The sequence below is a fragment of the Pseudophryne corroboree genome, chromosome 2, assembly GCF_028390025.1.
Source record: "Pseudophryne corroboree isolate aPseCor3 chromosome 2, aPseCor3.hap2, whole genome shotgun sequence".
Classification (NCBI taxonomy): domain Eukaryota; kingdom Metazoa; phylum Chordata; class Amphibia; order Anura; family Myobatrachidae; genus Pseudophryne; species Pseudophryne corroboree.
The window spans coordinates 567191696-567219376 of record NC_086445.1 but is presented as its reverse complement, the minus strand read 5'-3'; the positions used below and the strand labels follow the sequence as shown (position 1 = coordinate 567219376).

Sequence of the window (27681 nt, the reverse complement as noted above, 5' to 3'; positions counted from 1 at the left end):
GTGAACTACCGCACTGTACTGTGTCTGCTGCTAATATAGACTGGTTGATAAAGAGATAGTATACAATACTACTAATATACTGGTGGTCAGGCACTGGTCACCACTAGTCACACTGGCAGTGGCACTCCTGCAGCAAAAGTGTGCACTGTTTAATTTTAATATAATATTATTTATCATGTACTCCTGGCTCCTGCTATAACAACCTGCAGTGCTCCCCAGTCTCCCCCACAATTATAAGCTTTATATACAATACATTGATGTGCAGCACACTGGGCTGAGCAGTGCACACAGACTGAGTCACTGTGTGACTGTGTATCGTTTTTTTCAGGCAGAGAACGGATATATTAAATAAAACAAACAACTGCACTGTCTCTGGTGGTCACTGGTCACTGTGGTCGTCAGTCACTAAACTCTGTCTGCACTCTGCACTCTCTTCTAATCTACAGTATCACAGCAATCTCTCTCTCTCTCTCTCTTCTAAATCTAATCTAAATGGAGAGGACGCCAGCCACGTCCTCTCCCTATCAATCTCAATGCACGTGTGAAAATGGCGGCGACGCGCGGCTCCTTATATAGAATCCGAGTCTCGCGATAGAATCCGAGCCTCGCGAGAATCCGACAGCGTCATGATGACGTTCGGGCGCGCTCGGGTTAACCGAGCAAGGCGGGAAGATCCGAGTCGCTCGGACCCGTGAAAAAAAAAGTGAAGTTCGTGCGGGTTCGGATTCAAAGAAACCGAACCCGCTCATCTCTAAAAGTAGGATGGGGTTTCAGTGCTCAGCAGGCTCATCACTATACACAGAGCCTGCGTTGAATATAACTTTTTTCACTAGAACATCAGTGCGGCGCAAGCGGTGAACAACCCGGAAGTCAGGCCCCAGTACATTGCCGGGTTTCCATGGGAACGCAGCGTGTCAGAGGCGGAAGGACACGAAGGCGTCCTGGTTTCCTTGGCAACACAGGAGACTGACTTCATGCGGGGGAAACTGCGCGGCGCACGGATGACGTCACCACACTGGAGACGGCCGGGTGCGACGCACAGTCCACCGGCAGCCACGATGCTTCCCGCCAACGGGTCTTCCCCACTACACTATATAAGGTACTGTAATATGTTTGTTTTTCACTTGTGGTTCACCTTGACAAAGGGGCGGATGTGCCCCGAAACGTTGGCCTGAACAATTTGTAACATGGAATAAATTTTGCACGTTTTTTTTTTCACCTACCATGAGTCTCTGAGTGCCGCTGTATATTTGGGACAGTTGGATATCGATCATTCGCAGAAGGCACCTGAGCAAAGTATTCATGAGAGGTGAGTGCCGGTCCTGCACGACATTTATTCTAGGGACGTACAGAGTTACTCACTGCACGATCCACATGGGACAAGGCACCCCTATATTTTCATGTGAATTTCTTTATTGGAGATTTGTGTGTAAACAGTCCCCTTGTGGAAAGGTGAAGACCCAGGAGTCAAGCACGGTATTTTTTGCACTTCACAGCAACAGCACTTTATTGCACACTTGCACTTTAACTAGGCACTGGACACTTTTCCTACCCGCCTCACTACAGAGGAATAGAAAGTTTCTATATATTGAACATCCTGCCAATAGCACCCAATATACTCAAGCTGCCTGCACATACCGACATGACGCAAGGGACGGCGGCTGGGTTTGGAGGTCTTGTTACAGCAGACACAGAGGCGTACAGTTTCACAGAGGCGGATGCTGAGAGACTGTACTTCACGGAGAATCTGGCCGACTCGGAGGAACAGTTCACTATCAATGACGTATATCATCAGCTAATTAAGCTCAAACGCCGGGAATGTGATTATCTTATGCATGGGATATCGTTATCCAACTATCACAAGGAGAAAAGGATTCCCCGTGGGTTCCGCGTCCGCAACGTCCCCACATTAGGCAGATTTAATGCGGATTTCTGTAATCGATGGATAGGCATTCTGAATAAGTGTAGCCTAGACCTGATGCTGCTGGTGGTGGAGGAAGCTGCTCGGGAACTTAAAATCACAAGGGACAAGATACATCAACTAGAGGCAGCACACAAAACACTGCTACAGATGGACAGCAGCCAGGCCCTAATCCTGAAATTACAACAACAGAATGAGGCGTATAAAAAAGAGCTTATTAGATTCAAGCGCAACAAATCTCTAATAGTGAAAGAGGATTATGAGACCAACAAGGTCTATCGCTGGGTGTCGGGAGGCGAGCCCGGGAATCACAAGCCTTATAATCACAGGGCCAAGCACAGCTGGCGAAAGCGAAGAGAGGAAAACAGTGCTGAATTAGCAACATCTAACAGTGATAGCGAATTCGCGGTGAATGATTCTGAAGGTCCAACAGACAACATCAGCATCCCTTTAGGGAACTCCCCTGCAGTGGCCACAGAAGCTATAACAAAAACAAGAGGACGCCCACCCGCAGGGGCAAACAGAACACCAGGATCCAGAAGCGCACCTTCCAGAAAGAAGACTTAATTTACAACTTGTCGGACCGGCACTTAAGTGATATTGAAGTCAAAGCATTAAGTAACGGCCTCTCATTTATACCAATTAACAAATTTGATCAACTAGCATGGCAAACGGACCTGCACAAGTTTTCCCGAAAACTCCGTTTGCAAGAATTCTTCCAAACGCAACCACCGCCTACAATCACGGATCCCCATCAGGCCTTCATAAGTTCCCTACACAAATCCAAGTTTGACCCCACATCCCACAATCCTTCCATCAAGACATTCTCCCGGCTCCTGGATGAGTCTGTTTCCAAATATTCAGCAGCCACCTCAAAAATACATCATAATCTGCCCAAAGCGGAATTCATAGCCCTGAAACAGCTGGGGGCATACAGGGACATCGTGATCCGCCCCGCTGACAAAGGGGGCGGGATCGTAGTTATGAACCTGGTGGACTACAAAACCGAAATATACAACCAGCTTGCGGACAGCTTAGTCTATCAGCAGTTGGACACAGATCCCACCATGAAATTCAAGGAGGAATTGGATGACATCTTGGACAAGGCACACCAGTCCAATGAGATCACCGGCAAGCTCTGTGCGGCATTAAAACAGGAATTTCCGGTGGTACCAGTACTATTTACGGTACCAAAAATACACAAGAATTCCTTAAAACCACCGGGGAGACCAATCATATCTGCACAAGGAGCACTTTACCAACCGGTATCCAGATTTTTAGATAGCATCCTCCAGCCCTTGATTGTACAGCAGAGGGGCTTCATCAAGGATACTACCGCATTTCTGAACATGCTTAATTCAGTCATAGAAATACCAGCGGGGACCATGATATGTACCATCGACATCTGCAGTCTGTACACCTGCATTCCCCAAGCTCAGGGCCTGACAGCAATGAAAGAGTTTCTAACTAAAATCAAGATGGACACGTTCAACATGGATCTTTTCCTCAGACTTTTAGAACTAACACTCACAAGGAACTATTTCCTATTCGACGGCAAGTTCTTTCGCCAAACAAGTGGGTGTGCGATGGGGAGTAACGTATCGCCATCATTTGCAAACGTGTTCATGCTGCAGGAAGAGCAGGAAATGTTCTTCAACAACCAGGAAGCTGCCAAATACATCATTAAGTACTGTAGGTACATAGATGATGTGTTCATCCTATGGTCTGGGGGCCCGGAGCAGTTCAACGAGCTTATTACCTCCATTAACAGCAGGGATTCACCCATCAGGGTTACGGCACAAAGTAGCCATGAGGCCCTCAATTATCTGGATGTCTGGGTATCCATCAAAGGGAACAAGATCAACACTGAAGTGTACTACAAACCCACAGACAAAAACACACTATTAAGAAGTAACAGCCACCATCCCAGGGCTCTAAAGAAAGGGCTGCCCAAGTCGCAGCTCATCAGAGCAGCCAGGATAACCAGCGAAACATCCGACGTTGATGGAGCTTTAAACAAAGTGGTGACACGCTTTATGGAGAGAGGATATGACAGAAAAGAGCTATTGGAATGTAAACGGGCGGTCTCTGAGATACCGAGAACAAGGTTATTGGAACAACGAGACAGGGAGAACACCCAAGCCATACCGTTTGTCACCAAATACAACACGTCGAGTCCGGTGGTACCCAGAGCACTCAAGGCTCTGTGGCCCATTGTTGCAACGGACAAGAATTTGCCCACATTTCGGCAAAAGAAACCACTGGCATGTTATACTCGTAGTAAGAACATCAAGGACATGGTGATGCATACGGACATCACGGGGTTTGACAGAACAACGCCAATATCTACGTTTCTTACCAAGGCCCCGGGCTGCTATAAATGCCTGGGGTGTGACACATGCAAGTACATGAGTCCGGGTAGTACATTCACTTCATGCTCTTCAGGCAAATCTTTCAAGATAAATCATGTCCTCTCTTGTACAACAACGTATGTAGTATACGTAATAACGTGCCCATGCCAGCTCCAATACGTGGGCAAAACCATACGCACCTTCAGAGAGCGTTTTGCCATGCACAAATCTTCAATCAAAGCCGTACTAACCGGTAAACCCACGGATCAACCAGTGGCGAAACATTTCAAAGAGATGGGACACGTACTGAAGGATATGAACTTTTCCATTATTGACCATGTCCCTAGAAGGATCAGAGGGGGGGATAGACATGGCCAACTATTACGCATGGAGGCAAAATGGATGTTCAAACTGGACACCATAAGGCCGAAGGGCCTTAATGAGATGATACAATGGAATGTATTATAGCCTTGTAGTACCACCACCTCCGATGCACAACAGTCCAGCCCCATGCCTCTAGAATCTAATGTGTACGTGTCAGACTGAGTAGATTTATCTGGGGAGCCTTTGGCAGCGATTGAATCTGTTTACAATTTCTTTGCTATCTTTGTATGTTTATAGTATGATAAAGTAGGATGGGGTTTCAGTGCTCAGCAGGCTCATCACTATACACAGAGCCTGCGTTGAATATAACTTTTTTCACTAGAACATCAGTGCGGCGCAAGCGGTGAACAACCCGGAAGTCAGGCCCCAGTACATTGCCGGGTTTCCATGGGAACGCAGCGTGTCAGAGGCGGAAGGACACGAAGGCGTCCTGGTTTCCTTGGCAACACAGGAGACTGACTTCATGCGGGGGAAACTGCGCGGCGCACGGATGACGTCACCACACTGGAGACGGCCGGGTGGGATGCACAGTCCACCGGCAGCCACGATGCTTCCCGCCAACGGGTCTTCCCCACTACACTATATAAGGTACTGTAATATGTTTGTTTTTCACTTGTGGTTCACCTTGACAAAGGGGCGGATGTGCCCCGAAACGTTGGCCTGAACAATTTGTAACATGGAATAAATTTTGCACGTTTTTTTTCACCTACCATGAGTCTCTGAGTGCCGCTGTATATTTGGGACAGTTGGATATCGATCATTCGCAGAAGGCACCTGAGCAAAGTATTCATGAGAGGTGAGTGCCGGTCCTGCACGACATTTATATATATATATATATATATATACTGTATATATATATATATATATATATATATAGAAATGGATTCTCGTGGGAGCCAATATGCCTTTTGTATGACAATAATTAAAAGTTTTTATTGTACAGAAACAAACGATATTTATCCTAAGCGTTCGTTATTGACACAACCTTCTAAAAATTCTTATAAAACAATATTACAATCTTATACATAAATTACAGTTGGATGTGAGGATTTTACAGCCAGGTGATCACAGTCAGAACTCGAAATGGATGTATCTCCAACCAGATGTTTGTGATAAGGACTTTGTTAACCAGACGTTGCAAAACCCAACGCGTTTCGTCCGTTAGGACTTCATCAGGGGTTTGGAATCAGTTCTTATAGTAGGAGTGATTACCATTGATTAGAAAGGTTTAGAATATCCAATGATTACATCCAATCACATATTCAATTCGATAAATATAATATCTAGATAGACTTCAAAAAAAAAATATATAAATTTGGTTGAAATTAGATGATGTTACGTTCCAGTTGGATGTGAGGATTTTACAGCCAGGTGATCACAGTCAGAACTCGAAATGGATGTATCTCCAACCAGATGTTTGTGATAAGGACTTTGTTAACCAGACGTTGCAACGGAATTATATACCAGTAATATTATTATATCAATAGCAATGGCCAACTCTACTGTACAACTATATACTGTTGGTCACCAATATGCTGCACTGTACTACTATATATACTGCTCACAAAAATGCAGCACAGATATGGAATGGATATTTGCAGTGACACAGAGCTGCAAGTTACAGCAATGGCCTACTGTACTGTACAACTATATACTGTTGGTCACCAAAATGCTGCACTGTACTACTATATATACTGCTCACAAAAATGCAGCACAGATATGGAATGGATACTTGCAGTGACACGGAGCTGCAAGATACAGCAATGGCCTACTGTACTGTACAACTATATACTGTTGGTCACCAAAATGCTGCACTGTACTACTATATATACTGCTCACAAAAATACAGCACAGTTATGGAATGGATACTTGCAGTGACACGGAGCTGCAAGATACAGCAATGGCCTACTGTACTGTACAACTATATACTGTTGGTCACCAAAATGCAGCACATTGAGCACAGATATTTGCAGCACACTGAGCACAGATATGGAGCTTTTTAGGCAGAGAACATAGATATTTGCAGCACACTGATCACAGATATTTGCATCACACTGAGCACAGATATTTGCAGCACACTGAGCACAGATATGGAGCTTTTCAGGCAGATAATGTAGCCATGTTCTCTCCGTTTAATCTCCAATGCATGAGTGAAAATGGCGGCGACACGTGGCTCTTTATATAGAATACGAATCTCGCGAGAATCCGACAGCGGGATGATGATGTTCGGCCGCGTTCGGGTTAACCGAGCAAGGCGAGAAGATACGAGGCTGCCTCGGAACAGTGTAAAATAGGTGAAGTTCGGGGGGTTTCGGATCTCGACGAACCGAACCCGCTCAGCTCTATTAGAAATATATAGAAAGTTAATAAAATCAAGATATGAAAAAGAGCATAATCTTATCTGAGGTATTGAGATGTCAGTTTGGGGAAGGCCAACGTGTTTCATCTTTAAGACTTTTTCAAAGGATACTAGTGTGCTGGGACCGGGCTCTTATTTATTCCCCCTTCTAGTTATGACCTCATATCCTGTTTAGGGAATGTAGATAACAATCAATCTAATTCCTCATGTTAAAACGTATATTGGATATTTCAGATAATACTAATAACATATTACATTAAGATATATCTTTCGGGGGCAGATTTTCCATAAAGAGATACAGAGATAAACAAGTTTTTTTAGGATTCCGGTACTTCCGCCACACTTCCGGTGGCGGACGTTCATAGTGCGCATGTGCCATGTCAATGTCCTCCTTCCCATGGTTCATCAGGTCTAGGAAGCGGCGCGTCACCAGGAGGGTGGGTTGGAGTGTGTCACGTGATCCGAGCAGACTAGGAAGTGGCGCGTCACTGGAGAGCGGGTTAGAGCGTGTCACGTGGTCCTAGATACGTCACTGGAATGCAGGGTGGAGCACATCATGTGGTCTGCGGTGCGTTGAGCGCTTGTCATAGTAACCCAAGTGTGGCTCATCAGTTTCAGCGTTGTCATGGCGGCCGCTATACAATGTTAGTCGATGATGTCTCAGCGCATGTTGTGAATAAAAAAGTGGGTTTAAATAAACCATTAAAAAACATTTGAACAGTCTCTATTTTTTTTTTATGACACAAAACCTGATATATTAGATAATATTGAAACATATACTCGTGATGCTTATATCATGTTAAATATATTTATATAGTAAACGGAATACTCTTTTATCCTAGGAATTTTACTCTTCCAAAGATAATTGGCTATATAAAAATATATAAGTAATTGTTCTGGTGTCTTGAAAAACTCTATCCATAGTTAGTATGTGATGCTCAGATAGTATAGTCCATCTCACTATATAAGAATCCACTTGCACCTTAAATTGCACTAATTATAGATATCAAGTAATATCAATAAATAATCAATATACTATTAGCATTAGTAATGGACACTATGTAATTATTCGAGAAAATTCCACATCACATATTAACTATGGATAGAGTTTTTCAAGACACCAGAACAATTACTTATATATTTTTATATAATTTTATATTTTTATATATAGCCAATTATCGTTGGAAGAGTAAAGTTCCTAGGATAAAAGAGTATTCCATTTACTATATAAATATATTTAACTTGATATAAGCATCATAGGTATATATTTCAATATTATCTAATATATTAGGTTTTGTGTCATCAAAAAAAAAAAAAGATAGAGACTGTTCAAACATTTTTTTATGGTTTATTTAAACCCAATTTTTTATTCTTAACATGCACTGAGACATCATCGACTAACATTGTATAGTGGCTGCTATGGGAATACTGAAACTGATGAGCCACACTTGGGTTACTATGACAAGCGCTCAATGCACCGCAGACCACGTCATGCGCTCCACCATGCATTTTAGTGATGTATCTCGGACCACGTGACACGCTCCAACCCGCCCCCAAGAGTGACGTGCCGCTTCCTGTTTGCTGGGACCACGTGACATGCTCCAACCCGCCCTCCTGGTGACGCGCCGCTTCCTAGATCTGATGAACCATGGGAAGGAGGACATTGACATGGCACATGCGCACTATGAACGTCCGCCGCCGCAATTGTGGCGGAAGTACCGCAATCCTAAAAAAACTTGTTTATCTCTGTATCTCTTTATAGAAAATCTGCCCCCGAAAGATATATCTTAATGTAATATGTTATCAGTATTATCTGAAATATCCAATCTAAGTTTTAACATGAGGAATTAGATTTATTGTTATCTAGATGCCCTAAACAGGATATGAGGTCATAACTAGATACCTCATTAGAGGGGGTATAAATAAGAGCCCAATCCCAGCACACTAGTATCCCTTGAAAAAGTCTTAAGGACGAAACGCGTTGGCTTCCCCCAACTGACCTCTCAATACCTCAGATAAGTTTATGCTCTTTTTTACATCTTGATTTTATTAACATTTCATATATTTCTAATCAGCTGAATAGTAGTATTTTTTATTGATCATAGACTCTGTAACTCCAATAAATATTTATTTTTACATTTTTTATTCAGAACTTCATATCTAATAATTATACATTTAAATAGTTTTTAGACACACTCCCCATCCAATTTTGACACCGTTGGTCGCTTGAACCCTTATCCCCCATTACCATATACTTTCATAGTATCATACCAACACCGTATATTTAAGGGACAGCTGATGCCCAGAAAGTTGGGAGTATAATTTTTTATTTTCATTTTTATATTTATTGTAAAATATAGTAGTTATATCCTCATAAGTAGCGCTGCATTTTTTCTGTTCTTCACACACACACACGTATACATATTATATATATATATATATATATATATATATATATATCTATACAAACAGCCCGGCACTCCCACAAATAGCAACATGCCCCGGTGCCCTCAGAGATGCATGAACATGGACCAGAAAAAACTGCGGCACTCAGGGACTAGTCAAAAGTCAATGTATTAAACAATACATGTCATCCATCGACGTTTCGGGGAATTTAACCCCTTTCTCAAGATGTGCAAGTGTTTCAGACTTTTCACTAGTCCCTGAGTGCCGCAGTTTTTTCTGGTTCATATATAAATAATATATATATATATATATATATATATATATATTTTAACTTGTAGCTTGATTCAAACTGCGTACATCACAGGACTTATAGATGCATGTGAACAAAGTGCCCTAGGGTAAAGTGCACCAAACAGTACAATCTACAGCAGAATATAGCATGGCATACATCATAGAGATGAGCGGGTTCGGTTTCTCTGAATCCGAACCCGCCAGAACTTCATGTTTTTTTTCACGGGTCCGAGCGACTCGGATCTTCCCGCCTTGCTCGGTTAACCCGAGCGCGCCCGAACGTCATCATGACGCTGTCGGATTCTCGCGAGGCTCGGATTCTATCGCGAGACTCGGATTCTATATAAGGAGCCGCGCGTCGCCGCCATTTTCACACGTGCATTGAGATTGATAGGGAGAGGACGTGGCTGGCGTCCTCTCCGTTTAGAATAGATTAGAGAGACACTTGATTTACTAATTTTGGGGAGCATTAGGAGTACTCAGTACAGTGCAGAGTTTTGCTGATAGTGACCACCAGTTTTATTTATAATCCGTTCTCTGCCTGAAAAAAGCGATACACAGCACACAGTGACTCAGTCACATACCATATCTGTGTGCACTGCTCAGGCTCAGGCCAGTGTGCTGCATCATCTATTATCTATATATAATATTATATATATCTGTCTGACTGCTCAGCTCACACAGCTTATAATTGTGGGGGAGACTGGGGAGCACTACTGCAGTGCAGTTATAGGTTATAGCAGGAGCCAGGAGTACATAATATATTATATAGTGAGTGACCACCAGACACACAGTGCAGTTTATTTAATATATCCGTTCTCTGCCTGAAAAAAGCGATACACACAGTGACTCAGTCAGTCACATACCATATCTGTGTGCACTGCTCAGGCTCAGGCCAGTGTGCTGCATCATCTATATATATTATATATCTGTCTGACTGCTCAGCTCACACAGCTTATAATTGTGGGGGAGACTGGGGAGCACTACTGCAGTGCCAGTTATAGGTTATAGCAGGAGCCAGGAGTACATAATATTATATTCAAATTAAACAGTGCACACTTTTGCTGCAGGAGTGCCACTGCCAGTGTGACTAGTGACCAGTGACCTGACCACCAGTATATATAATATTAGTAGTATACTATCTCTTTATCAACCAGTCTATATTAGCAGCAGACACAGTACAGTGCGGTAGTTCACGGCTGTGGCTACCTCTGTGTCGGCACTCGGCAGCCCGTCCATAATTGTATATACCACCTAACCGTGGTTTTTTTTTCTTTCTTTATACATACATACTAGTTACGAGTATACTATCTCTTTATCAACCAGTCTATATTAGCAGCAGACACAGTACAGTGCGGTAGTTCACGGCTGTGGCTACCTCTGTGTCGGCACTCGGCAGCCCGTCCATAATTGTATATACCACCTAACCGTGGTTTTTTTTTCTTTCTTTATACATACATACTAGTTACGAGTATACTATCTCTTTATCAACCAGTCTATATATTAGCAGCAGACACAGTACAGTGCGGTAGTTCACGGCTGTGGCTACCTCTGTGTCGGCACTCGGCAGCCCGTCCATAATTGTATATACCACCTAACCGTGGTTTTTTTTTCTTTCTTTATACATACATACTAGTTACGAGTATACTATCTCTTTATCAACCAGTCTATATATTAGCAGCAGACACAGTACAGTGCGGTAGTTCACGGCTGTGGCTACCTCTGTGTCGGCACTCGGCAGCCCGTCCATAATTGTATATACCACCTAACCGTGGTTTTTTTTTCTTTCTTTATACATACATACTAGTTACGAGTATACTATCTCTTTATCAACCAGTCTATATATTAGCAGCAGACACAGTACAGTGCGGTAGTTCACGGCTGTGGCTACCTCTGTGTCGGCACTCGGCAGCCCGTCCATAATTGTATATACCACCTAACCGTGGTTTTTTTTTCTTTCTTTATACATACATACTAGTTACGAGTATACTATCTCTTTATCAACCAGTCTATATATTAGCAGCAGACACAGTACAGTGCGGTAGTTCACGGCTGTGGCTACCTCTGTGTCGGCACTCGGCAGCCCGTCCATAATTGTATATACCACCTAACCGTGGTTTTTTTTTCTTTCTTTATACATACATACTAGTTACGAGTATACTATCTCTTTATCTACCAGTCTATATATTAGCAGCAGACACAGTACAGTGCGGTAGTTCACGGCTGTGGCTACCTCTGTGTCGGCACTCGGCAGCCCGTCCATAATTGTATATACCACCTAACCGTGGTTTTTTTTTCTTTCTTTATACATACATACTAGTTACGAGTATACTATCTCTTTATCAACCAGTCTATATATTAGCAGCAGACACAGTACAGTGCGGTAGTTCACGGCTGTGGCTACCTCTGTGTCGGCACTCGGCAGCCCGTCCATAATTGTATATACCACCTAACCGTGGTTTTTTTTTCTTTCTTTATACATACATACTAGTTACGAGTATACTATCTCTTTACCAACCAGTCTATATATTAGCAGCAGACACAGTACAGTGCGGTAGTTCACGGCTGTGGCTACCTCTGTGTCGGCACTCGGCAGCCCGTCCATAATTGTATATACCACCTAACCGTGGTTTTTTTTTCTTTCTTTATACATACATACTAGTTACGAGTATACTATCTCTTTATCAACCAGTATATATATTAGCAGCAGACACAGTACAGTGCGGTAGTTCACGGCTGTGGCTACCTCTGTGTCGGCACTCGGCAGCCCGTCCATAATTGTATATACCACCTAACCGTGGTTTTTTTTTCTTTCTTTATACATACATACTAGTTACGAGTATACTATCTCTTTATCAACCAGTCTATATATTAGCAGCAGAAACAGTACAGTGCGGTAGTTCACGGCTGTGGCTACCTCTGTGTCGGCACTCGGCAGCCCGTCCATAATTGTATATACCACCTAACCGTGGTTTTTTTTTCTTTCTTTATACATACATACTAGTTACGAGTATACTATCTCTTTATCAACCAGTCTATATATTAGCAGCAGACACAGTACAGTGCGGTAGTTCACGGCTGTGGCTACCTCTGTGTCGGCACTCGGCAGCCCGTCCATAATTGTATATACCACCTAACCGTGGTTTTTTTTCCTTTCTTTATACATACATACTAGTTACGAGTATACTATCTCTTTATCAACCAGTCTATATATTAGCAGCAGACACAGTACAGTGCGGTAGTTCACGGCTGTGGCTACCTCTGTGTCGGCACTCGGCAGCCCGTCCATAATTGTATACTAGTATCCAATCCATCCATCTCCATTGTTTACCTGAGGTGCCTTTTAGTTGTGCCTATTAAAATATGGAGAACAAAAATGTTGAGGTTCCAAAATTAGGGAAAGATCAAGATCCACTTCCACCTCGTGCTGAAGCTGCTGCCACTAGTCATGGCCGAGACGATGAAATGCCAGCAACGTCGTCTGCCAAGGCCGATGCCCATTGTCATAGTACAGAGCATGTCAAATCCAAAACACCAAATATCAGTAAAAAAAGGACTCCAAAACCTAAAATAAAATTGTCGGAGGAGAAGCGTAAACTTGCCAATATGCCATTTACCACACGGAGTGGCAAGGAACGGCTGAGGCCCTGGCCTATGTTCATGGCTAGTGGTTCAGCTTCACATGAGGATGGAAGCACTCAGCCTCTCGCTAGAAAAATGAAAAGACTCAAGCTGGCAAAAGCAGCACAGCAAAGAACTGTGCATTCTTCGAAATCCCAAATCCACAAGGAGAGTCCAATTGTGTCGGTTGCGATGCCTGACCTTCCCAACACTGGACGTGAAGAGCATGCGCCTTCCACCATTTGCACGCCCCCTGCAAGTGCTGGAAGGAGCACCCGCAGTCCAGTTCCTGATAGTCAGATTGAAGATGTCAGTGTTGAAGTACACCAGGATGAGGAGGATATGGGTGTTGCTGGCGCTGGGGAGGAAATTTACCAGGAGGATTCTGATGGTGAGGTGGTTTGTTTAAGTCAGGCACCCGGGGAGACACCTGTTGTCCGTGGGAGGAATATGGCCGTTGACATGCCAGGTGAAAATACCAAAAAAATCAGCTCTTCGGTGTGGAGGTATTTCACCAGAAATGCGGACAACAGGTGTCAAGCCGTGTGTTCCCTTTGTCAAGCTGTAATAAGTAGGGGTAAGGACGTTAACCACCTCGGAACATCCTCCCTTATACGTCACCTGCAGCGCATTCATAATAAGTCAGTGACAAGTTCAAAAACTTTGGGTGACAGCGGAAGCAGTCCACTGACCAGTAAATCCCTTCCTCTTGTAACCAAGCTCACGCAAACCACCCCACCAACTCCCTCAGTGTCAATTTCCTCCTTCCCCAGGAATGCCAATAGTCCTGCAGGCCATGTCACTGGCAATTCTGACGAGTCCTCTCCTGCCTGGGATTCCTCCGATGCATCCTTGCGTGTAACGCCTACTGCTGCTGGCGCTGCTGTTGTTGCCGCTGGGAGTCGATGGTCATCCCAGAGGGGAAGTCGTAAGCCCACTTGTACTACTTCCAGTAAGCAATTGACTGTTCAACAGTCCTTTGCGAGGAAGATGAAATATCACAGCAGTCATCCTACTGCAAAGCGGATAACTGAGTCCTTGACAACTATGTTGGTGTTAGACGTGCGTCCGGTATCCGCCGTTAGTTCACAGGGAACTAGACAATTTATTGAGGCAGTGTGCCCCCGTTACCAAATACCATCTAGGTTCCACTTCTCTAGGCAGGCGATACCGAGAATGTACACGGACGTCAGAAAAAGACTCACCAGTGTCCTAAAAAATGCAGTTGTACCCAATGTCCACTTAACCACGGACATGTGGACAAGTGGAGCAGGGCAGGGTCAGGACTATATGACTGTGACAGCCCACTGGGTAGATGTATGGACTCCCGCCGCAAGAACAGCAGCGGCGGCACCAGTAGCAGCATCTCGCAAACGCCAACTCTTTTCTAGGCAGGCTACGCTTTGTATCACCGCTTTCCAGAATACGCACACAGCTGAAAACCTCTTACGGCAACTGAGGAAGATCATCGCGGAATGGCTTACCCCAATTGGACTCTCCTGTGGATTTGTGGCATCGGACAACGCCAGCAATATTGTGTGTGCATTAAATATGGGCAAATTCCAGCACGTCCCATGTTTTGCACATACCTTGAATTTGGTGGTGCAGAATTTTTTAAAAAACGACAGGGGCGTGCAAGAGATGCTGTCGGTGGCCAGAAAAATTGCGGGACACTTTCGGCGTACAGGCACCACGTACAGAAGACTGGAGCACCACCAAAAACTACTGAACCTGCCCTGCCATCATCTGAAGCAAGAAGTGGTAACGAGGTGGAATTCAACCCTCTATATGCTTCAGAGGTTGGAGGAGCAGCAAAAGGCCATTCAAGCCTATACAATTGAGCACGATATAGTAGGTGGAATGCACCTGTCTCAAGTGCAGTGGAGAATGATTTCAACGTTGTGCAAGGTTCTGATGCCCTTTGAACTTGCCACACGTGAAGTCAGTTCAGACACTGCCAGCCTGAGTCAGGTCATTCCCCTCATCAGGCTTTTGCAGAAGAAGCTGGAGGCATTGAAGAAGGAGCTAAAAGGGAGCGATTCCGCTAGGCATGTGGGACTTGTGGATGCAGCCCTTAATTCGCTTAACAAGGATTCACGGGTGGTCAATCTGTTGAAATCAGAGCACTACATTTTGGCCACCGTGCTCGATCCTAGATTTAAAGCCTACCTTGGATCTCTCTTTCCGGCAGACACAGGTCTGCTGGGGTTGAAAGACCTGCTGGTGACAAAATTGTCAAGTCAAGCGGAACGCGACCTGTCAACATCTCCTCCTTCACATTCTCCCGCAACTGGGGGTGCGAGGAAAAGGCTCAGAATTCCGAGCCCACCCGCTGGCGGTGATGCAGGGCAGTCTGGAGCGACTGCTGATGCTGACATCTGGTCCGGACTGAAGGACCTGACAACGATTACGGACATGTCGTCTACTGTCACTGCATATGATTCTCTCAACATTGATAGAATGGTGGAGGATTATATGAGTGACCGCATCCAAGTAGGCACGTCACACAGTCCGTACTTATACTGGCAGGAAAAAGAGGCAATTTGGAGGCCCTTGCACAAACTGGCTTTATTCTACCTAAGTTGCCCTCCCACAAGTGTGTACTCCGAAAGAGTGTTTAGTGCCGCCACTCACCTTGTCAGCAATCGGCGTACGAGGTTACATCCAGAAAATGTGGAGAAGATGATGTTCATTAAAATGAATTATAATCAATTCCTCCGCGGAGACATTGACCAGCAGCAATTGCCTCCACAAAGTACACAGGGAGCTGAGATGGTGGATTCCAGTGGGGACGAATTGATAATCTGTGAGGAGGGGGATGTACACGGTGATATATCGGAGGGTGAAGATGAGGTGGACATCTTGCCTCTGTAGAGCCAGTTTGTGCAAGGAGAGATTAATTGCTTCTTTTTTGGGGGGGGTCCAAACCAACCCGTCATATCAGTCACAGTCGTGTGGCAGACCCTGTCACTGAAATGATGGGTTGGTTAAAGTGTGCATGTCCTGTTTTGTTTATACAACATAAGGGTGGGTGGGAGGGCCCAAGGACAATTCCATCTTGCACCTCTTTTTTCTTTTCTTTTTCTTTGCATCATGTGCTGATTGGGGAGGGTTTTTTGGAAGGGACATCCTGCGTGACACTGCAGTGCCACTCCTAGATGGGCCCGGTGTTTGTGTCGGCCACTAGGGTCGCTAATCTTACTCACACAGTCAGCTACCTCATTGCGCCTCTTTTTTTCTTTGCGTCATGTGCTGTTTGGGGAGGGTTTTTTGGAAGGGACATCCTGCGTGACACTGCAGTGCCACTCCTAGATGGGCCCGGTGTTTGTGTCGGCCACTAGGGTCGCTAATCTTACTCACACAGCTACCTCATTGCGCCTCTTTTTTTCTTTGCGTCATGTGCTGTTTGGGGAGGGTTTTTTGGAAGGGACATCCTGCGTGACACTGCAGTGCCACTCCTAGATGGGCCCGGTGTTTGTGTCGGCCACTAGGGTCGCTTATCTTACTCACACAGCGACCTCGGTGCAAATTTTAGGACTAAAAATAATATTGTGAGGTGTGAGGTATTCAGAATAGACTGAAAATGAGTGTAAATCATGGTTTTTGAGGTTAATAATACTTTGGGATCAAAATGACCCCCAAATTCTATGATTTAAGCTGTTTTTTAGTGTTTTTTGAAAAAAACACCCGAATCCAAAACACACCCGAATCCGACAAAAAAAATTCGGTGAGGTTTTGCCAAAACGCGTTCGAACCCAAAACACGGCCGCGGAACCGAACCCAAAACCAAAACACAAAACCCGAAAAATTTCAGGCGCTCATCTCTAATACATCAGCGTCCCCCCTATACAGTCACTATACAGAACACACCCACTTGTGAGACTCTGAACACAGCACAGCCAATACAGCAGAGTATAGCGCAGCAAACAACAGCGTGCATTAGACTGAAATGGTGCCGAGTTTCAGCCATGCTGCCTTATAATACAAGTCCCACAAGAATCCGATGCTCTGAGGATGACGTTTGACCTTGACGTGGATCCAAGTCTGGCTCGGGTGGACTCGGATCCCTAGTGTTCGGAACTGCTCATCTCTACAAAGAATAGGCCGTGTCTTCCTCTTACAACACAAACATCAGGTCCCAGGGAGTATATATTTTGCACAAATGCATCCAGTTTTTGTTAATACGGAAAATGCATGGTTTGGTGAGCCACGAATGTTGCATCTGCATTGGTTTAAAGTCTTTTACGACAGATAGAAGGCATATGGTGAATCAGGCACATTCTTTAATGAGTGTAGATTATACAGATGAATGCACTTCTTTATGTACCCATATCTACATGAAAAAATTGTTTTGGAGGATAAGCATATTTAAAATGTTATAAAAGGACCAAAATGATGAATTTACAGAGCTGTACACTGTATTGTGGTAGGATGCGTCTTGATCTGATTGAACTTTTCTATGTTCTGTCACTCTGGTTGAGATCTACTGTATCTTCTATTTAGAAACCACAGCAGTTTTAAGCTTTATTATTGACATAACTTCTGCATAAAACATACTCTTTTTTTTCTCTTGACATAGTGTTCTGTAATTTTTTTGCCTCTTATTATTAAACTATAGTCACAAGAAAACAATAAAATTACTACATCAGTGAAACCATATTAAGCCTATTTCATTTTAGATAAATTGAAAAACTAATGTATTTGATTAGTAAAGTTAGTATTATTGTGATTAATAATTTATTATTGAAATAATAAAGCCCTTGTGTGCATGCTTATTTCATTGGAGGTTTCTTGTGGATGAAATACTGCATTAATATTTTCTTAGAAGTTGTGTGTTTGATCAGTGTTTGCTGTAGGGTTTCTATTTGGAATGTGAGAAGAAACTGCATTTCCGGCAAGTTATAGAGCTTTATCATCAGGCCAATCATTTGCACTTCACAATCTCTTTGACATATACTAGTAGGCTAATAAAGCATAAACATATTGTATCTTTTATAAATATAGGATATCATTTTTCACATGCAAATGTGTGAACATGCTTGAATTTTTCCACAGAGCAACACGTTCTGTGATTTAAATGTGTCATACAAATACCTGTTCCATAGATAAACCCAAAGATAATATGCCGCTAGTATAATGTTATACTTAATGTTGTTTACAGTTAGAGCACAGTGCAGTGCAGAGAAAAAAAATGTATGACGAAGGTTGTTTTCTTTTTTTATTTGTAATTGTTTAATATTATTTCTGTTATTCACATTGAATAAAGATCTCTCACAGGGGTTCAGATGTACTAAGCCTTGGCGAGAGATACATTTCACTCACGGTGCTAAAGTACCAGACAATCAGCTCCTAACTGCCATGTTACAGGCTGTGTTTGAATAATGACAGTTAGGAGCTGATTGGATGGGAGTTGATCACTGTGAAATATATCACTTTTCAAGGCTTAGCATATCTGACCCAGGATAGAACAAATTCTTCACTTAACACTTAAGGCCCATACACACTAGAAGACTTGAAAAATGTAAAAGATGAACAATTTGGAAGATGAGCGATTTCCCTTGAACTTCCTGGAGTCCCTGACAAACAATATTGAGTGTACACATTGAGCGTTTTTACAAACGATCTTAACGACGAATGATATGCTGGGAATCACTTCTGAAGCTGGTTTTGGTGCCTTATTTAAATGTATTTTAATTCTGGGGAGGCATCTGTGTGTGTGTGTGTGTGTGTGTGTGTGTGTGTGTGTGTGTGTGTGTGTGTGTGTGTGTGTGCGCGTGCGGGCAGGGCTTTAGGAGGGGATAAATGCCTAGCAGACATTTTACCTCTTTGCATTTGTGCTCTGTGGCAGTTTGGTGTGGTTTATTCCTCCCTTTAGTCGGGCATTTGCATTGGTGGGGCAGTGGCGGTGCAGTGTCTTTAAAAAAACATTGGTGGGGCAGTAGGACACATTGGTGGGGCAGTGTGAACTTAGAGCTGCTGACCGCATTGTGCTTCTGCTCTGACCTGCAAAGTGCTGTGTAAAATGGAGTCTGGGAGGGTCCTAGAAGTGGCTTCAAAGTTCCAGATCTTTCAAATCGATCAAATCGCTCTTATTGGACATAACTCATTGCGTACATACATGCCATTATGAGTGATTATACCAGTGACGCACTGAAAATTAAGCTGCATGCATGGACAATTGACAACCAGCTTCAAACAGGCGTGCGTGCACTCATCATTTAATTGTGTACACACTAGACGATTTGAATAATAGTTCAAAGCTGTTGTTATTGCTCAAATTGCTGAAAAAATCTTCTACTGTGTATAGGCCTTTAGAGGTAAATTTGCAAAACATAATGTTGGTCTGAATTTGCATTCTCAGTCATGCTTGGGCATTTTATCTGACTCTGAGATTTACTAAAGCTAAACACGGGAGTAAAATCACGAATTAAACAACAAAGTACATCTGAATCTGCAAAGTGAAGTTAATATACCATCGAAACAACTCGCAAAAACTTTCTATAGTTAAGAATAGAACGCAGAAATTTACAAAGAATCATGTTTATAAACACGGAGCAAACTTGGACCTGAATACACTTTTCAAATAGACCTGCCTGTGAGCAACATGTTTGGAGAAGCCTGCACAGATCAGTATGATCCGTGCACTGCTTCTCTGTGTGTAACAGTAAAGAAAGAGCAGTAAAAATCAGAAAAATAAATTGTGTAGGGACCCCCCTAAAGATAACTGGCATTGTGCTCTTTGAGCTGCCCTGGTCATAAAAAGATGGGGGAAAATTTGTGTACGGGTCCCCAGTATTTTAAGAAACAGCACTGGACTTCACTAGTAGAGAGCAGTTCAAATTTCAAATAGGAGACACCCAAACTGCCATTTCAAACTGACTCACTGGCAGTTGGTGTGGCTCCCCTATTTGAATTTTGAACTGAGCTGCAGCCCCACCTATGGAGCCACCCCTGGTAGGGAGTAATAACACAGTCAGGGTCAGCCTGGCCAAAGCATTAACCCCCCGATGCCCAGCATGTTTAACACGGGGGCAGATCTATTAAACCTGGAGAAGGGATAAAGAACTGATAAACCAGTGATAATGCAGGGTGATAATGAACCATCCAGTCAGCTTCTAACTGGATTTCATATCCTTAATGATTTGCTGGTGCGTTATCACCTTGAGCTTATCACTGCTTTATCACTTATTTATCCCTTCTCCAGGTTAATACATCTTCCCCACGATTCTTAGTAAACTACGCCTAGCTACCATTCACTGCAACAAACTACTCTTGCTTTAATATGATCTGCAATAAACTGTAAACATTGGCATTTTGATTGTGGATTGTAAATCCAGTCCATGAAACTGAAAATCTGCAGTCAGGGAAACCTTCTGTCAGAAGATAAAGAAGATTATTAGATTACAAGACAAAAGAAGTTATTCTTTTTTATTTTCACATTCAGCTGTACTGAGAATTCCCGCAACTCATTATCTACTGCAACAGAAAGCAAAACAAGCTCCCCCCCCCCACACACACACCAAAATTTGGTGTTTGAATGCATGGTTATTTAATTTTGCGATCTGGTACTGGCAAATGACGATGTGATGTTCAAGTTATCATCAGCTGCTAATTATTTTGTTTAACTATGTACATTTCTTTAAAAAAAGGAGAGGGTGCCCACTGGATACCACTGCTTGTGCCGGAATAGCTGCTAGTCTAAAGGTCCACCAACACTCTACAAAAGATTAGGGAGCGTAAAAGAGAATAGCAAAAGCTCCTAGTGAACAAAATATATTCATATAACTCCAGTCTGCAATCTAAAATTGAATAATCAATTTATTTAGTAACAGCATAAAAAATTATTAGAACATGCAAATCAAAACTGCTACAAACATTAATCAGAAGTGAACCAATGAGTACTAGAGCAATATAAAACAAATTCCATAAGCACTGTGACAATGTATAAAACACAGTGCTAGTTACTGCAGATAGAGTTGCTGCACATGGGACCCCAGCAACTGCTGAGGAGGACATTTGTCCCCCACATTAGTTCTAGGAGCTGACCCGGGCACCTCCAACAACTGCGGGCAATTAGTACCCACTCCCCATTCTTCTTGGTACCTCTGTACACTTCCTCTGGTCAAACACATCCTGGAAGTATACTTGTGAATCTGATCAGCCTGTATCGGTGTGATGTCACTATCAAGCTAGCAGGTGCTTCCTTAATTTTTCCAGACTATTAATGGTGGGTATGTGAAAACAATTAGCAACAAAGCACTCAATAGTGCATTCAGTGGCGGAACAAGCAAGCGGTGGGCCCAGGTGCAACAAAATGCTTTGGGCCCCCCCATCCCATCCAAGTCCACCCCATGGGCAGTGCGCGCCGTAGGCGCGCGCAAAAATACATAGTGGCGTGGCTTCGTGGGGAAGGGGTGTGTCCACAAAATAATACCAATTCATAAAACGGTGCACAGTAGTCTCCATTCTTCAAATTACGCCGCACAGTAGCACCACTACACCAGGTAGAGACCCTTTTACTCCTTACAGCGAACAGATTCCCCTTTTTACACATAACGGCAGACAGCGTGCACTTTTTACACATAACGGCAGACAGCGTGCCCTCGTTACACATAGCGGCAGACAGCATACACTTTTTACACAATGGCAGACAGCGTGCCCTCGTTACACATAGTGGCAGACAGCGTGCCCTCGTTACACATAGCGGCAGACAGCGTGCACTTTTTACACATTACGGCAGACAGCGTCCCCATTTTACACATTACGGCAGACAGCGTCCCCATTTTACACATTACGGCAGACACCATACACTTTTACACATAACGGCAGATAGCGTGCCCTTTTTACACATTACGGCAGGCAGATTCTACCTTTTTACACATAGCGGCAGGCAGATTCCCCATTTTTATACATAGCGGCAGGCAGATTCCCCATTTTTATACATAGCGGCAGGCAGATTCCCCATTTTTATACATAGCGGCAGGCAGATTCCCCATTTTTATACATAGCGGCAGGCAGATTCCCCATTTTTACACATAGCGGCAGGCAGATTCCCCATTTTTACACATTGCGGCAGGCAGATTCCCCATTTTTACATTGCGGCAGGCAGATTCCCCATTTTTACACATTGCGGCAGGCAGATTCCCCATTTTTACATTGCGGCAGGCAGATTCCCCATTTTTACATTGCGGCAGGCAGATTCCCCATTTTTACATTGCGGCAGGCAGATTCCCCATTTTTATACATAGCGGCAGGCAGATTCCCCATTTTTACATTGCGGCAGGCAGATTCCCCATTTTTACATTGCGGCAGGCAGATTCCCCATTTTTACATTGCGGCAGGCAGATTCCCCATTTTTACACATTGCGGCAGGCAGATTCCCCATTTTTACATTGCGGCAGGCAGATTCCCCATTTTTACACATTGCGGCAGGCAGATTCCCCATTTTTACATTGCGGCAGGCAGATTCCCCATTTTTACATTGCGGCATGCAGATTCCCCATTTTTATACATAGCGGCAGGCAGTCCCCCCTTTTTACACATTGCGGCAGGCAGTCCCAACAAATAAAAAAAGAAAGAGACAGAAAGAAAGAAAGAAAGAAAGAAAGAAAGAAAGAAAGAAAGAAAGAAAGAAAGAAAGAAAGAAAGAAAGAAAGAAAGAAAGAAAGAAAGAAGAATTATACTTACCCTCTCTGTTGGCTCAGGCTCCTCGGTGCAGCTTCCCGGGCAGTAGAGAAGAAGGAGGAGGGAGGTGGAGGAGGGAGCCGCAGCAGCGCTGTGTTACTGGTGGAGGCGCTGCTGCTGCTGCCCCTCTGCTTCCCTATAGGCTGTTCTCAGAGACAGCCTATAGTGAAGCAGAGGAGCAGCAGCAGCAGCGCCTCCACCAGTAACAAAGCGCTGCTGCGGCTCTCTCCTTCACTGAGAGACTGTGACCTGTTTGTATATGAGGGAGGGAGGGACGGACCCTCCTCCCTCCTTCGTGTGCGGGTGGCCAGAATCGTTCCTTATGACGGGCGGGTCACGGGAGCACTGGTGTGCGGCTGTGGCATGACATACAATGAGTCATTGTGACCAGTGGCGTAACTAGAAATTTTTCTCCCCCAAGCCAAAAAATCCTTCGGCGCCCCCCCCCCCCCCCCATACACCCCGTAATTGGCACTAGCAAAGGTAGAAAAATGCGCGCGCCGCATTGCCCGTTATACATTATGCTACACACTGCAATGCCCCTGATACATTATAGCACATACAATGTCTGTGACACGGTATGACACACACCACAATGATCCTGAGACATTATACCACATACCACAATGCCCGTGATATAGTATACAACACACCGTAATGCCTGAAACATTATGACACACACCGCAATGTCCGTGATACATTATGCCACACACCGTAATGCCCATTACACATTAAGTTCTACAGTAAGGCTTCCAATTACTTTTAAATTACCTGCTTGTTGCCAGGGGTTTCATGCACTTGGTTCCATGCACGGTGCCAGGATGTCATGCTCGTTGCCAGGGGTTTCATGCACTGGGTGTCATGCTCGTTGCTAGTGGGTAGTGCTTGTTGCTAGGGCCGTGCTCCCAGTGCCACATATGCTCCCAGTGCCAGATATTCCCCCACAGTGCCAGGTATATGCACCCAGTGCCAGATATTCTCCCACAGTGCCAGATATTCCCCCCCAGTGCCAGGTATATGCCCCCAGTGCCAGGTATATGCCCCCAGTGCCAGGTACATGCCCCCCCAGTGCCAGTTATATGCCCCCAGTGCCAGGTATATGCCCCCAGTGCCAGATATTCCCCCCCAGTGCCTGCTTCCCCCCCAGTGCCAGGTATATGTTCCCAGTGCCGGGTATATGCCCCCCCAGTGCCAGATATTCTCCCACAGTGCCAGATATTCCCCCCCAGTGCCAGGTATATGCCCCCAGTGCCAGGTATATGCCCCCAGTGCCAGGTACATGCCCCCCCAGTGCCAGTTATATGCTCCCAGTGCCAGGTATATGCCCCTAGTGCCAGATATTCCCCCCCAGTGCCTGCTTCCCCCCCAGTGCCAGGTATATGTTCCCAGTGCCGGGTATATGCCCCCAGTGCCGGGTATATGCCCCCCCAGTGCCAGATATTCTCCCACAGTGCCAGATATTCCCCCCCAGTGCCAGGTATATGCCCCCAGTGCCAGGTATATGCCCCCAGTGCCAGGTACATGCCCCCCCAGTGCCAGTTATATGCTCCCAGTGCCAGGTATATGCCCCCAGTGCCAGATATTCCCCCCCAGTGCCTGCTTCCCCCCCCAGTGCCAGGTATATGCCCCCAGTGCCGGGTATATGCCCCCAGTGCCGGGTATATGCCCCCAGTGCCAGATATTCCCCCCCAGTGCCTGCTTCCCCCCCAGTGCCAGGTATATGCCTCCAGTGCTGGGTATATGCCTCCCCCCCAGTGCCAGGTATATGCCCCCCCCAGTGCCAGGTATATGCCCCCAGTGCCAGGTACATGCCCCCAGTGCCAGGTATATGCCCCCCCAGTGCCAGGTACATGCCCTCAGTGCCGGGTATATGCCCCCCCAGTGCCAGGTATATGTCCCCAGTGCCAGGTATATGTCCCCCCAGTGCCTGCTCCCCCGGCCCCCCCTCCCCCCTCTATGTGTTGGAGGGACACGAGCGCATCGCGCCGCGCGCGTCTCTCCTGTGTCCCTCCTGGCTCTCCCCCGGCCGGTCTAAGGAAGCATGTGCCGTTCATGAGCCAATCAGAGCTCACGAACGGCACATGCTTCCTTAGATCGGCCGGGGGGAGAGCCAGGAGGGACACAGGAGAGACGCGCGATGCGCTCGTGTCCCTCCAACACATAGGAGGGGGGGCCGGGGGAGCAGGCACCACAGCAGGGAGTGAGAGGAGACCGCAGATTGACATGCGGACGTTCGTCCGCATGTTAATCTGTTCTAAATGCCGGCCGGCGGCTGTGGGCCCTTTAGTGCGGCGGGGCCCCAGTGCACTGCACTGCCTGCCCCGCCAGTAGTTCCGCCCCTGAGTGCATTAATCTTTTAGTAAATGCTGGCCCATACATGAGACCAAATACAGATTTAGTTATAAAAACACCAACATAAAAAGAAACCATGATTCTTCTATTATCCATAACAAGTAGATGAAATAAAATGCTGTAGGCCCATGTTTATGCTATAGGCCCATGTGTCCGTAGATGGTAAGTCAACACTACAGTACAGAAAATATAACCACTCAATCTAAGTTAACGGGAACCCACTTTAGTTTGCTGATGCATTTAAAATCTGAGTATTTCTAGGGCGTGAGAGGGATAGTAGCTCACTTCCACTTCTACACCTTTCTAAAGGTTCGGTATTATTTACCAGCGTCCAGGATGGTGGCCGCCCGTATGTCGACAACGGCATCCTGGCCGCCAGTATGCCGGCAGTGGGGAGAGCGCAAAGAGTACCCTTTCGGGCTCAGTGGCTCGCTGCGCTTGCCACAGGTTCTATTTCCAGTCCATGGGTGTCGTGGACAACCACGAGTGGGAATAGTCCTGTTTGGCTTGTATTCTGACTGCCGACATTGCCAGCTGTTGCGATTCCGGCGTTAGTATCCTGAATGCCGGGATCCCGACAGCTGGCAACTTAAACGTATACCCTTTCTAAGAAGGGGCATTGCTTATATTCAGAAAAAAATAAATTTTGATAAGTTGCTAGGTTCTATACATTTTTAATAAATACTCCATTGTTCGTGATAAAAACATAAATAACTAGATACATATAGAAATACAGTACATGTATCACAATTATTAGCTTTGTCAGGCTACATCAAAAATATGTTATAACAAGAGATGTGCGGCGGACACTTTTCGGGTTTTGTGTTCTGGTTTTGGATCTCGATTGGTTTTGCCAAAACCACCCTTTTGGGTTTTGGTTTTGGATCTGGATGATTTTTTTTAAAAACCCCCATAAAAACAGATAAAATCACAGAACTGGATGGTAATTTTGATCCTGTGGTATTATTAACCTCAATAACATTCATTTCCACTCATTTCCAGTCTATTCTGAACACCTCACACCTCACAATATTGTTTTTAGGCCAAAAGGTTGCACCAAGGTCGCTGGATGACTAAGCTAAGCGACACAAGTGGATGGCACAAACACCTGGCCAATCTACAGTAGGAGTGGCACTGCAGTGGCAGACAGGATGGCAGTTTTGAAAAATAGGCCCCAAAGAGCACATAATGCAAAGAAAAAAAAGATGTGCTCCGAAGTCTCTGGATGACTAAGGGGTATATTCAATAAGAGTCGGGTCCATTCCGACATGCAGTTGTCGGAATGAACCCGACAACCCCTAATCAAAGAGTGGCCAAATCCGACTGTCGGATTTGGCCGTTCCCTGTGTACTGCCGGGTGCGCTGACAGCAGCGGTGAGGGGAGCAGCATGGCGCTGCGGAGGAAGTTGACAATGAGGATTCTAATGGTGATGTGGTTTGTTTGGTGATGTTAACAATGGTGATGTTAACAAAATTTGCTGCCAGTTAACAAAATTTATTATAGTGAACTGGGAGAAAGAAAAAGTGTACTCCCCATCAGAAAAATAAATTTAAAAAATCAGTAATTAGTAATGTGCATATTACAGTATTTTACTACTTATTTCCAAACTGCTGAAGAAAAGCATTTTTTGCATAGGTCCTCTCAAATGACTAGACAGTTGCAAAACATTTTTTAGATGTCAGTCATAGTCTGGCTACTCAAATACACTAATTTTCTTAATACTCACCCCTTCTAGAGTCCTGCACCAACATCACAGGCACTGTTAAATCCCTGTGAAAATGGCGCAGAGGCCATTTTCACAGAGATCTGCGCATGCGCAGTAATCACTGGGAAAATGGCCGCTGCACCATTTTTCCAGGAATCTGCACATGCGCAGTAGAGTCTGAGCCCTCTGGCGCTCAGACTCTGCAGCGCTCCCAGGGGGCCCGATGGGGCCCGAATGGAGGTGGATGGACACGGGCCTCCTCCTCTCTTAAAGTGCCCCTGGCTGCAATTCTAATGTTTTGGAAAGCTAACTAAAATAAGCATGTTACTTAAATGTCTTCAGGCATTCATTCAATATTGCCAGAGGAGGCAGCTAGGTGCCACGAAATGCATTGAAGTTTTAAATGAGAATTTCATTTTTCTTTTTTGCGTTATTTGTATGTCTGATTTTCACTTGCATTTGCATTTAAAAGGGGATTGGATGAATTTCTGATTGAAAATGATATCCAAGGCTACAACATTTAAAATATTGAAGTTGTTAATCCGGGTGTAACGTGATTGTAGTTGTTAAATAGTCCTAAAACATTCTTCTACAGGTACATTAAAA

At 44.7% G+C, this 27681-nt stretch overlaps 1 long non-coding RNA gene across 1 annotated transcript in view; it reads right to left on the bottom strand.

The window, feature by feature from the left end:
* LOC135050982 (uncharacterized) overlaps positions 1-23986 on the bottom strand; it is a 105278-nt gene extending 81292 nt beyond the window's left edge. Inside the window, exon 1 of the long non-coding RNA XR_010241969.1 lies at positions 23789-23986. This is a non-coding gene — a long non-coding RNA (uncharacterized LOC135050982). The remainder of the gene's footprint in view (positions 1-23788) is intronic.
* Between the last annotated feature and the right edge of the window lie 3695 nt (positions 23987-27681).